This window comes from Protopterus annectens, chromosome 14.part0, assembly GCF_019279795.1.
Source record: "Protopterus annectens isolate FY-2018-M chromosome 14.part0, PAN1.0, whole genome shotgun sequence".
Taxonomy (NCBI): Eukaryota; Metazoa; Chordata; order Ceratodontiformes; family Protopteridae; genus Protopterus; species Protopterus annectens.
In genome coordinates this window covers 20,397,581-20,409,887 of record NC_056748.1, presented here as the reverse complement: position 1 = coordinate 20,409,887, position 12,307 = coordinate 20,397,581, and positions in this window count along the sequence as shown.

The window sequence follows — 12,307 nt, the reverse complement described above, 5'->3', positions numbered from 1 at the left end:
ATTAGCTAAAATGTATGTAAAATGAGGTGTCAATTTGCAATCCAATTGACCCAGCCATTATGAGAAAAAGGTCTTCCAGACATAGCTCGATTTTTGTAAAAGTTGACTACAGTGTTGAGTTAACTAGTGTATACATGGCTGACTGTTAGATTCCAAACTTCAGAATAGACAAGGGAGTGGGAGGTGAATGGGATCTTGGGCCATGAAGGGTTCAGCCAACTAGTGCATACTGTACCCAAAAGGATAGGATTCTGAATGTGGCTCTAAGTAAGGCAAAGGGGAGTCATGGATCTCCATGTGAAGTTACTATTAGCCAATCAGGAAGGGTATAAATAACAGATGCAACGAGGCTTTACAAGAGTGAATTATGCAGACTTCAGACAGAAGTTTAAAGATGACTTAGAAAACTGAGATCAAATAAACAGAGTAATAAAATGAGTAATAAATAGAGTATTAAGACATGGGGATGTGTCTGGGATGGAGGACTCAGGGCTGTGGGCAGGGTTTGAGGAAGGAGCAACAAAAGGAGGATACCCATGTGGCTATGTAGGAACATGAGGCTGTCTAATAAGTCAAAACTAGTGCATACAAGATGTAATAAGGTGAGTGTTGAGAGAAGGATGAGGCTTAGTATTAGGAGGATCACAGAATGTCCACAAAGGTGGTGAGGGCAGCAAAGGGACATGGTAAATGACAGCTGGTAGTAGATATCAGAAAGGGGAACACTGAATTTTGGTATACTGTAGAAATGAGGGGGAGGGACAGCCAGCCAGAGTGAGTAAAGGTAAGACTGAACTCATACATGACTAGAGAAAAAGCAGACAGAATGAATGCACACACTATTGCATGCCTCATAAAGGAAAACAAGGGATGGGTGTCATGCTGGAAGTGGGGCAGGACACACATGGGATAGCAGTAGGCAGACACCAGCATAAAGAAGGAGGAGCTGGACAGGGAACTGACTGCCTTTTGTGAATACAAAGTACAAGGACCAACCAGATGGGCTGCCTCCTGGAGTTATCAAGAATCTATAGTTTTCTGCAGAACATAGTCCAGTGCTGAAGTGTCTGAAGGTCACAAGACAGCAAGTGTAGTTCCATCCTACAAAGGCAGGGAGATCCAGACAAACTGAGGGAACTATAGGCCTATTAGCATAACAATAGCAGAGAAATTCACAGAGAGAAACCTGAAGGAAAGGATGGTTAGATGGTTATTTTCCTAATGAAAATCATCTCTAAATTAGTAGCCAACAGGTGTTCATGGATGGAAGGCGCTATTGATCTGTTTTTTTTTAAGTTTAAGGGTGGACTTCACAAGGCCCTACTGGTAAAGTCTAACTGGACTTCACCAAGGTTACTTGTGACTGATAGGAAAACTGAAGGGGTTGTAGGTAGGACAAAGATTGAGGAAATGGATCACTTTATTTTAAAGGTAAGACACAAAGGGCTATGGGAAGGGGTAACTGTCAGGAATAACAACTTACTGGTGGTATATCTCAAGTGTTAGTCTTAGGGCTCGTACTCCTGTGTGTGTGCTTGTTTCAGACCTACGTGATGGATTAAAGAACAAGTGCAACCTTATTGCTGATGACACAGTCGTGCAGCAGTACACGATGGTAGGAAGAGTCTAAGGAAGGATATGGAAAGGCTGACAATGGGCTCAAAGAAGTGAGATTTGAGGTTCAGGGCAGGCAAATGCCAAGTACTGTTCCTAGTCCACAACAATCTGGTCAGTATCAGCTAGGAGTAGACCTCTCAAATGCCCCTGTTTTGGAGGAATGTACCCATTTCCAGATTTGATTTACCCTTACAGATAATGTGCCTATTTTTGGAGATATCTCCCTATTTTAAGGCTTGACATACCCATTCAGACATTTTTCTGAATCCCCCTCAACAGACATGATTTCTGAAGCTGTCTAGTACACAGAAAACCATACTACATGACCAACACATTAGTGCCATCAGTTATTTAAAGAAAGACACGTCTTATATCTCTCTTTTTCAGAAGTTAAAACAAATGACCTTGTATGATAGAATTTTACAATACAGTTCATTAAAATCTACAGATTTTACACTGTGTCATTGATAATGTGCTTGTATTTTGTCACTCTGTTTTTTTAATGTGTTTCTGAGTAGTACCCCATATTTCTCTTGGAAACAGGAAGAATTATATGCTATTTGGTATTCGATTTTATGCTAATTTGATGTCCAGATTTTTAGCTGGATGTTCCTTTTTTTTCAGGGGTCTTTGTTCCTGTCTTTAGTTTCTGTAGGTTGACAGGCTTGGCTAGAAGAGTGCAACGATAGACTAAGAACTTGTTGTGAGAGCGTTGCTCACACTGGGAATAGACCAACAAAAGCAGACTGAAAGGGCAGTTCCAGCAACAGCAGTTATAATACTAGGGTATTCCAAGAGGATAGACTAAAGAAGCAAAAAGGTAACGTTTCCATTCTTTCAGGTCCTGCAGCCAAAACTTTGGGTATTGTCTGCAGTTCTGGAGTCCATACAAGAGAAGGAACATTAGGCTGCTGAAAGACTTCCATATGAAAGCCACCAGAGGGGAGAGGATATGACCAGAGATTTGAAGACGCAGTGCTCCTTTCACTAGAAATGGATGGAGGGCACAATGTGATACGGTCACATGATCAAATCACAGATTAGTGAGGGGTCATCTTGAACAGGAAGGAGGGATCTGGGGGGAGAATTTATCTCCTACAGTGTGGTAACCATTTGAAATGTTGAAACCCACTAGAGCGAATCACAAAAAATGGAGACTGAATGGCCAAAAAAATGGACTTAAATATACTAAGTCCAGCATGGATATTTCTCAAAGTATTCCTGTTTCTTCAAATATGGTGATCTCACTGTTAGTATATACAACTTTGGGGGGGTGGAGTGCAGGGGGTGCAACAAAGAAGTTTAAAGTAGAAGAGCAACCTTCGGGTATATACTGAGTGGTACACTACAGGGAGAAGTGTATATCCTGTATGCAAATAACATACAAGTTAATGAATGATATACTGAGCATAGACAGCAGGACAGCAATGTAAAAGGCAGCACTCTGCACCCTAAATTCTTATAGTGTCTGCATGAACACACTGCCATCTGACTATCTGTCTCTTACTACCTTTTATGGATTGACATTACACTGAGGACCAAGAGACCTGTATCTGAATTACACTGGCATAACTCACTTACTGACTGTATACTGAGAATCCCATTCTCTGAATCATTCTTGTGTATCAGCATTAAATCAGTGTAACTCACATTGTGTACCAGGAACACTGTCTTGACATCACTGCTATTGATTAGCATTGTGGAGCTGTAATTCATACATTGTGTATAAAGAACCCAATCTCAGCAATCAATCAGCACTGAGTTGTTGCAACTCATCCATTGTGTAACAAGAACCCGATCTTCAAATCACGGTTATTTGATCAGCCTTCTGCTGTCATAACTCATACACTGCATATCAAGAGCCCTACCTTAAAATAACTGTTATTGATCAGTATTCTGTCACTGTAACTCATGCACTGTGTGCCACGAACCCTGCCTCAGAATCATTCTTGCATCACATTTCCATCAAGGTTCCATTTAAGATTCGGTCCACTGTATTTTATCAATTATTGTGCCCCTTTCTCCTAACGATAATCAAAGGGGAACATTATAACATTACATCACATATTTTAAGCGGATAATAAGGAAGAGCTCAGTTCATATTTTTTCAATTACAAATCTTCAAAAGCTAAAAGCTACCCATTACATTCAAAGCAATGGGACAATTTCAAACAAGTTTTTTTTTCAACAAAAATACAGTATTCGCGTCAAATAAGTCTACTGAAATATGCAAACAGGAATACGCCAATGGAGATGAATACAACTTTATTCCACTGTCATAAACAATTAAATCAGCACTTTCATCTTAAAAAACTACCCTCTGTGTATAAAAGACTTCATCATACAATATTGCAGAAGGGAGAAACTTCCCATAACAGCTCATAGTGGTCTCAAGCTCTACATACTGAGGACACGGGGGAAGCCTATATTTATATGGGCTGAAATAAATCCACCATCTACAGTAAGACTGGAGGTGCTTGCATGCTATTGAGCTATAAGGTCTGGAGCTTATGCTCCTGTGCAGGGACACTATTAACAGATTGGTCTGAGAGGAGGGTCCAGGCAGTTAGTGATTCATAGTGCCCCATGATGATTCAAACAGGACCCCATTGAAAACAAGGATACATGGACCCACACCTGGAGCCAAGCACAGAGGAGGTGCTCCCTGGATAGCAACTGGTGGCTATGTAACCCATGTTGTGATTTTGAGTTATGCCCTAAAATGCTGCATGGAGCCACTCTTTGGGTTCACCACATGCATTGCAAAGCAAAGTGTGAATGCCAGTAAAGTGGCGGATATGAGAAAGATGAATTAAGATGGAATAGACCCTGACAACAGAAGCTGACTCTAGAGACACAGACTAACACCTCTCTGCTGGAGAGGGAGGTAGAGTTTGGGTGGGAGGTTGAAATTTGTTCAGAACACTTAGCTTTCTTAGAGAAAATGGGATCAAGTGCTTGTTAGGGTACCAAATACTGAGTCTGTAGGTCTCCACACAGACTATGGAGATAAACGGGCCATGTTTTGGAGTTTTGAGGAGTTTATCAGATCTAAAATAGAGTGGTAAATTGTTACTGAACTTCAGTGCCAATTATGGATTGCCCATAACAAATATCATGTAGGAGGACAGGTATAAGAGTAATTGATACCAAAGAATTTAGAGCCAAAAGTTAATGACTGACTTTGCAGTCATGTTATCAAAGTTGAGGTCATATCTTTGGACACTCAGGTCAAGAGAGATATTGAAACGTCAACCGACTATCATTTGGTGGCAAGTAGGCAGATGGTAGAGTGACACAATAGGTAGCATTGTCAATTCACAGCAAGAGGTTATCTGGTTCATTTCTCAGCTGAGGTCCTTCTGTGTACAGTCTGCATGTCCTGTCTTCTTATAGGTTTTCTCCAGGTAGTTGAGTTTTCTCCCACGTCCCAAGAGGATGAAGGAGGTGGACTGGCAAATTTAAACTGTCCATAGTGTGTATGTGTATGAAATACAGAAGAAAGGCCTGCAAATCACCTTCAATTCTCTACTTTCCTAATAAACTTTGTGGATGGAGGAAGCTATTCATGGGGTTGCTGTAGGAGCTGGATGTGTTTTGATCGCATTGGGTGGATGGACGCAGGCTGGCCAGTAACTTGTAAGACATGGATAATCCAGATGTGTATAGTGCCTAACAAAAGCTTTTATGCTTCTAGAAAATTTCTCCCACAATTTCTTGGGGAGCCAGGGGGCATGGAGTTTGAAAGGAACCTATTGAAGATGTCAGTAGTAGAAGTGGTAAAAGAGGGTGTGGCTAAAAGTTAGTTGGAATTTGTTATGGCAGCAACCTAGGGATTCACTGTTGGATACCAGGAAAGATGGAAACCAGTAGGTTAAAAGAATAACAGGAGGTGGTTTACAGACTTAACTGATAGATGCCAACAGGCCAGGAAGACAGCAGCTGTAGCAGTCAGTGTAACACATGCTTGGGTGTGGGAGGCATATATTTAAAAGTTATTTTGAGACGTTCTAAGTTAATAGCACCACCTTTTAAAAAGTTTCCCTAATTTGTGGCCTTTACCATATGTAGTTTTTTACTTTGCCCCTAACTAGGGAAATTTGTTAAAGGGTGGTGCTATAAGCTTAGAACTTCTCAAAATAATTTACAATTTTAGGAGGGAAAGAACAAAAGTCCAAGAAACAAGTAATGGGCAGACCCACAAAATCTGGGCAGTTGAAAGGTATGGCAGGAGTTTGGTAAGCCCATGGAAAATGACTTTCAGATTACCTCAAAAATATTCTGGAAAACCATCTGTTAATTCAGAAAGGGAAATCAGAATATTGCTGAAATTGTTCTCACCAAAGATGAAGAAACACAGTAACTTTGAAAAAAAAAAAACATTGTTTAAAGATAGATGGAACAATTTAAGGAACTCCTTGCTAGAACATATGGTGAGATTTGATTTATTTCTGTACTTGAGGACATCGTAGTAATGAACACTATGGCAAGGATATAAGAGAAGATAAAATCCATCTGGAAATGCTGGTGGTGCTAGACATTGTTGGGGTGCCATGATTAACATGTTTTTTAACATGTTCAATGTTTAGGAGTAAACATTGACAATAAACTCAGATTTGATATACATATCAACCAAGCCATTAAGTCAGTCAACAAGAAACTTGGGACCCTATATAGAATTAAAGCCTTCCTTACCCCGAATGCCAGGGCAGCCACAGCCCGTTCACACCTTCTCTCTACCCTACTATATGCCTCTCCTGTCCTCACCCACCTTAACAAATCTGATCTGGCCAAGCTCTCATCCTGCTATAATCACATTGCCAGGTTCGTTACAGGCCTACCCTACAGAACACACCACTGTACTAACCTGAAAAAGCTTGGATGGATAGAATTCCCACACCTTCTTCACCAGTCCCAACTCATAGAGGCCTTCAAAACCCTTAAAAAACCTGAGAATACCCCAGCACTAAAAAACTTAATGACTCCCTACTCCAATCTAAGCTGCCTTCGCTCAGCAAACAGACTCCTTGTCCAAACAACTAAATCTCTCAAACTAGGTGGTGACGTGCTATTTGCCAACACCACTGGTAAAATATGGAACTCTCTCCCAAATAACATCACACTTGCAACTTCTCTAAGTCAATTCAAAAATAGTCTAAAACTCCACTTCAAGTCACACTGGCTATGTCCTTGCTCAAACCCAGACTTGCTCTGTGCCATTAACTAAAACATAAACAACTAGCTAAGATGATAAGTACTTTGTATACTGTGATAAAGAAATATGTATCCTGTATAACTCTATGTCATTATACTGCCTACCGTCCTTGCTAATATGTTATTAATGTTACATTTGTAGTAATCTCAAAAATAGTAATGGCAGTCTTGTACTTGTATGTAAATAGCCTATGTTTTTGTTAAGTTCTTTCAGCTCATTTACTGTACCTAATTATCAATGTAACTCTGTTGGAGCTTTTCTCCCCGGGCCTCCGCTGAAAAAGGACATGTATCCAGTCGGACCATCCCGGTTAACAAATGTAAAATAAATAAATAAATAATAAATTTTATGTTGTATGACATGCTGGGGCAATACCTCTATACTGGCTGACTAGCGAAATGCTCTCCATTTTTGCAAAGGGAACACGAGGGTATGGTTCAGTTATGGAGGGGTCATAACCATCAGCTTCTCTGGGAAAGCTTATCACAGGGTGCTGGACAGGAGACTTTTGTCCATTAGCTGAACCTCTGGTGCAGAGAAGCAGTGGGGTTTCCTTCTTGGCTGTGAAACAGTAGATCAGCTGTTTGTACTTGCACACATATTGGGTGGTTAATGTGAGTTTTCTTTTAAGGTTTTTCATTTGTTTTGTGGACATAAAGAAGACATATGCACAGGTTCTCCACTGCTGCATGCACTATGGTCTATGTATTTGGGGAACAAGAGTTTTGGCCACATTCTTGTCAGTGGATCTGTTCAAAGTGGGTATAGGAACTCACCATCAGTATATGCCTTGTCTCCCCTCATGTTTACAATTTGTAAGGCAATATATCAAGGCACAGCCAAGGCCTGGGAAACATCTACTTTGAGAATATACGCATAGCATTTTTGCTGTTAGATAAGTGACTGTGACCTACAGCATGCACTGCCGTGGTTTTCTGCTATGTTTGAAACATACTAGAATGGAATTCAGCACCTCCTTCTAGTTGTGTCTTGGGTAAGCTAGCTCACTCACTGCAGGTGAGGGCTGTAGCTAACTCATATGGAGGAATTTAAGGATTTGCAGTCTTTTTCAAGAGTGAATCTAGAGGGGATCAGGAGATTGTCCAGCATATGGACATAGTGACAATACAGTAGATGCTGTATGAGCCTTAGGAAGCTATTTGTTTAACAGTGAAGTCTGTATCTCCATTTCCAACTATATTTATAGTTTTTTTAAGGAGGCGAGGGGAAGGATGAGCTCATGGGTGCAAGCAAAAGAAATAAGATTCCTTCTCAAGGTAATTGACCTCACTCTGTACTGTCTAACAGAGAGTAAGGAGCTAAGCAATCTGAGAGGATCTTAATATGGGCACTTCTCCTCCATGTTGAAAGAATTTAGTAGAGATGGCTTGGGAAATTCTAATGATGCTCGCTGGGCATCTCTCACTGAAAATGTACCTCCTCTCACCCAACAGGAGGAGGTCACAAGGCATACCTAGGATATGATAAAGGGATTATAATTTTCAGCATGCCTGGGATCTCAAAGAATGGTGGAGATAGGGAAGTCTGGTATACCCTGCCCAGCTTGCTACCACTACAGCTCTCATCAGGACAAGTAGTTTAGAAAATAAATGGATGGACAGTAAGTAATAAAAAAATGGAAACAGAAATCAAACATATGGGTCCGTGATTTGTGCCATAAATGAAATATCTTGTACTGTAGGATTAAGGAAATTGGCTCAGAACTAGTGAATTTTCTCACTCATCATAAAATGTGTTCCTAAATCTACAGTACAAGATGTTTAATAATCTTCAGACCCTCACATAATTCTTAGTTACATATAGATCTTTGACTCTTTAATTATATGTACACACACACATATATATATATCTATAAAACATACACAGATATATAAATTGCAATATAAATACATCTACAAAGACAATGATTAATCACCCTGCAATATAAAGGGAGCACTATGGCAATAAAACAGGTACCTATGTCAACACAAAGTAATCAAAAGTTGAAAACATTGGTGTACACAATAATTACCTACTGACATCTATAACTTTAATGTCTGTACATAATGATATAAAATGTAAGCAACAACAAGAGCAGAGGTACAATGTACATAATGTGAAGAAAGACAACAAATAATGACATTCATCATGTGTAGTGTATATAGTGACGTACAATGATACCAAAAGTAAATGGGGGGCGGGTATTCACATACAAGCAGTGAAGTTTGCAGTACATTCTTGTGCCAAAGAACAGAACAAGTAGCTAGGTGCTGATTCATAGAATCATCTAGCACTACGGGCCAACTGCCCTAAATGCAAAGAAAAAAAGGTTATGCAATTTAACACACAATAAAATGAAGAAATGTAGTCTGGGTGCATAATGACATCCACTTGAGCAGAGGGGAAAACAGATCATGACGCATAGTCATTAACATATCATTAATTTACACCTGATAAGTAATATCAAAATAATTAAAGAACTTAATATTTTACTAACACTGGTAATACGGGTAATGGGGAAAATATTCATATAAATAAATATCAATGGAATATACAGAATTTACAGATGTCCAGTTATGATTCTACAGATTTTAAAAAAGTCATGCATAAGACAAACAATGCACCTGTAGGTCCAGATAGAATACCAGGGATATTTTGCTTTCTATAAATGACATAACTGTCCCTATATTTCTACCAACATCTGATATGCTATTGCAAAAAAAAAAAAAAAAAAAAGGTAGCATCTTCATGGAAACAATCTCATGTTATCCTAGTATGCAAAAAGGATAACATCTATGCTATAAAAATATAGATCTATCAGTCATATTTTCTATTACTGGAAAAAGTTATGAATGTTTTATCGAACAAGTACAAATATTATAACCCTAGAAACAAAACATGGACTTGTAAAAGACAGATCAATGTTGACCAATCTAATAAACCTTTACTACCAAATCACATTAGCATTAGAACGTGGGTCAACACAAGCAGTTATATATTTAGATTTGGCCAAAAGCTTTCAACACATAGCCTCATGAAACTATTCACAGATGTCTAACACAATTTAAGCTCAACCCCTTCTTAGCAAAATGGATTATGTCTTGGTTATATGAAAGAAGCCAAAGTGCTATTATTTAAGGAATACAACTAGAATGCATTTTGATTAAACAAGAAGTACCACAGGGGTCTGTATTAGGACCGACATTTTTTTTAACATAGCTTATGCAGCAATATCAAAGAATAACAAATTTTGCATTTTAAAATATGCAGATGAGTGCAAAATTAGATTTGTGATACAGAAAGAGACAGATATAGATAATTTCATGGAATAAATTTGCACATGGGCTAAAAATAATGGGATCAGTTTTAAAAAATGGAACGTTATGCATTTTAGAAAAAATGCTATAAGGGAAAAAAGAAGTTACGTCTTACCATAACATTCCATCTGTGATGTTGATCCTCGTTCAGTCAATACACATGGGTATCAGTTCCGACCTCAGTACCGAGCCGGCCATTTTTCAAGCTCGTGTTGGCCACAAACTCTCGAGCTAAACTCTTACCCATAAAAACGTTATGGTAAGACATAACTTCTTTATCTGATGATGTTAATCCTTATTCATGCCTTACACATGGGACAGAGTCCCCAGATACCTTATTTCTTGGGAGGCCCTCATGGAAGGATGTCCCTGAGCACCATAGAGCCAAATGATGTTCTTCCCCTGTAAGCCAGATCTAATTTGTAATGGCTGATGAAGGTATGTGGTCTAGCCCACGTAGCAGCTGCACAAATGTCATATAAAGAAGCCCTAGCATGGAAAACAGCTGAGGTTGCTACTGACCAAGTAGAATGAGCCTTGACAGTGGTAGTTAACTGAACATTATGCTTGCTGTAAATAAAGGTCATGCAGTCTTTCAACCACTTAGCTAATGTGACCTTGGAATCAGCACATCCTAATCTAGGTCCAGAAAAGGCCAAAAAAGCTGATCTGACTTGAGAGGAACTTTAGTTCTGTCCAAGTAGAAACAAAGTTGTCTGTGAATGTCTAGGGTATGTAGGCAGTACTTTCCTATGTTTGAATGATCGGGAAAGAAAACTGGCAATTCAATGGTTTGGTTAATGGACATGATAGAAATCACTTTGGGCAAAAAGGTAGGATTAGTTCTCAGTGACACTCTGTCCTTATGAAAGGTCAGATATGGCTTCTTGATGAACAAGGCTTGAAGTATGGAGATGTCTGGCAGAAGTAATGGCAACTAAGAATAAAGTCTTCCAGGACAAGTATTTGAAGTTGCAAGAAGAAGCAGGTTTGAAGGGTGACGTTGTCAAAGCTTGTAAGAATAAAGCCAAATCCCATGGTTGAGTGGGTTCTCTAAAGGGAGGTTTTAGATGAAAAACATCTTTTATGAAAGTCCTGCATAATTTGTGAGACATGAGAGAAGAATCCTGGACCCCATTGTGGAAATTAGAAATGGCGGCCAAGTGAACTCTGATCGTGGAAGCAGAAAGACCAGACTGGAATAAATCAGACAAATATTCTAGCATTACAGGCATTGGTGCTGAGAAAGGATCTATCTGTTTTTCTTTTAGCCAGATAGTAAACCTCTTCCACTTGCTGAGGTATGTATTTCTGGTAGACGGCTTATGAGATGCAATGAGAATGTCACGTACAGGTAAGGATAGATCATTCTGCCTAGCAATCACTGGAAGTAGAGGAGCCAAGCTGTGAGCTTTAGGCTGTTTAGGTTGGGGTGAATCAGGTTCTGCGGATAGAAGATCAAGTCTGGGGTTCGATCGAGAGTCCACGGTTGATCTAGCAGGTGAGGTCACATGAAGGGGAACCAAATCTGACAAGGCCAAAATGGCACTATGAGGATTAATTTGCTCTTCAACCAGCGGGCTTTCTTCAGGACCTGGGGAATGAGGAAAAGAGGAGGAAATGCATAAAGTAGACCCGAGGGCCAATCGTGGACTAGAGCGTCCCTGGATGACTGTTCCCGAGGGGAAATCAGGGCGAAAAAATTGCTGTATCTGTAGCTGATTGGGGAATCAAAGAGGTCTCACCAAGGAAGACCCCAGCAGTTGAAAATCTCCGCCACTATCAAGGGATTCAGGGACTACTCGTGAGGTTGAAGAATGAACCTGCTGAGTCTGTCTGCTATCACATTGGAACTCCCGGGAATGTGCGTTGCTAGAAGAAAGCGTTTGGTAGCCATCGCCCATTGCCATAATCTCATGGCCTCCTGGCAAAGGGGATAAGACTTCGTTCCACCTTGCTTGTTGATGTACCAGACCACCGCCATGTTGTCTGATTGAATCGCAATGGTCCCAGATGGCAATAGGGGATGAAATGCTTGCAAGACCAAAAGCACAGCCCTCAACTCCAGAACATTTATATGCAGATGGGCCTCCATTTCGGGCCATGTACCTTGGACAATCTTTCCCTGAAATAGGCCCCTCACCCCATCAGGGAGGCA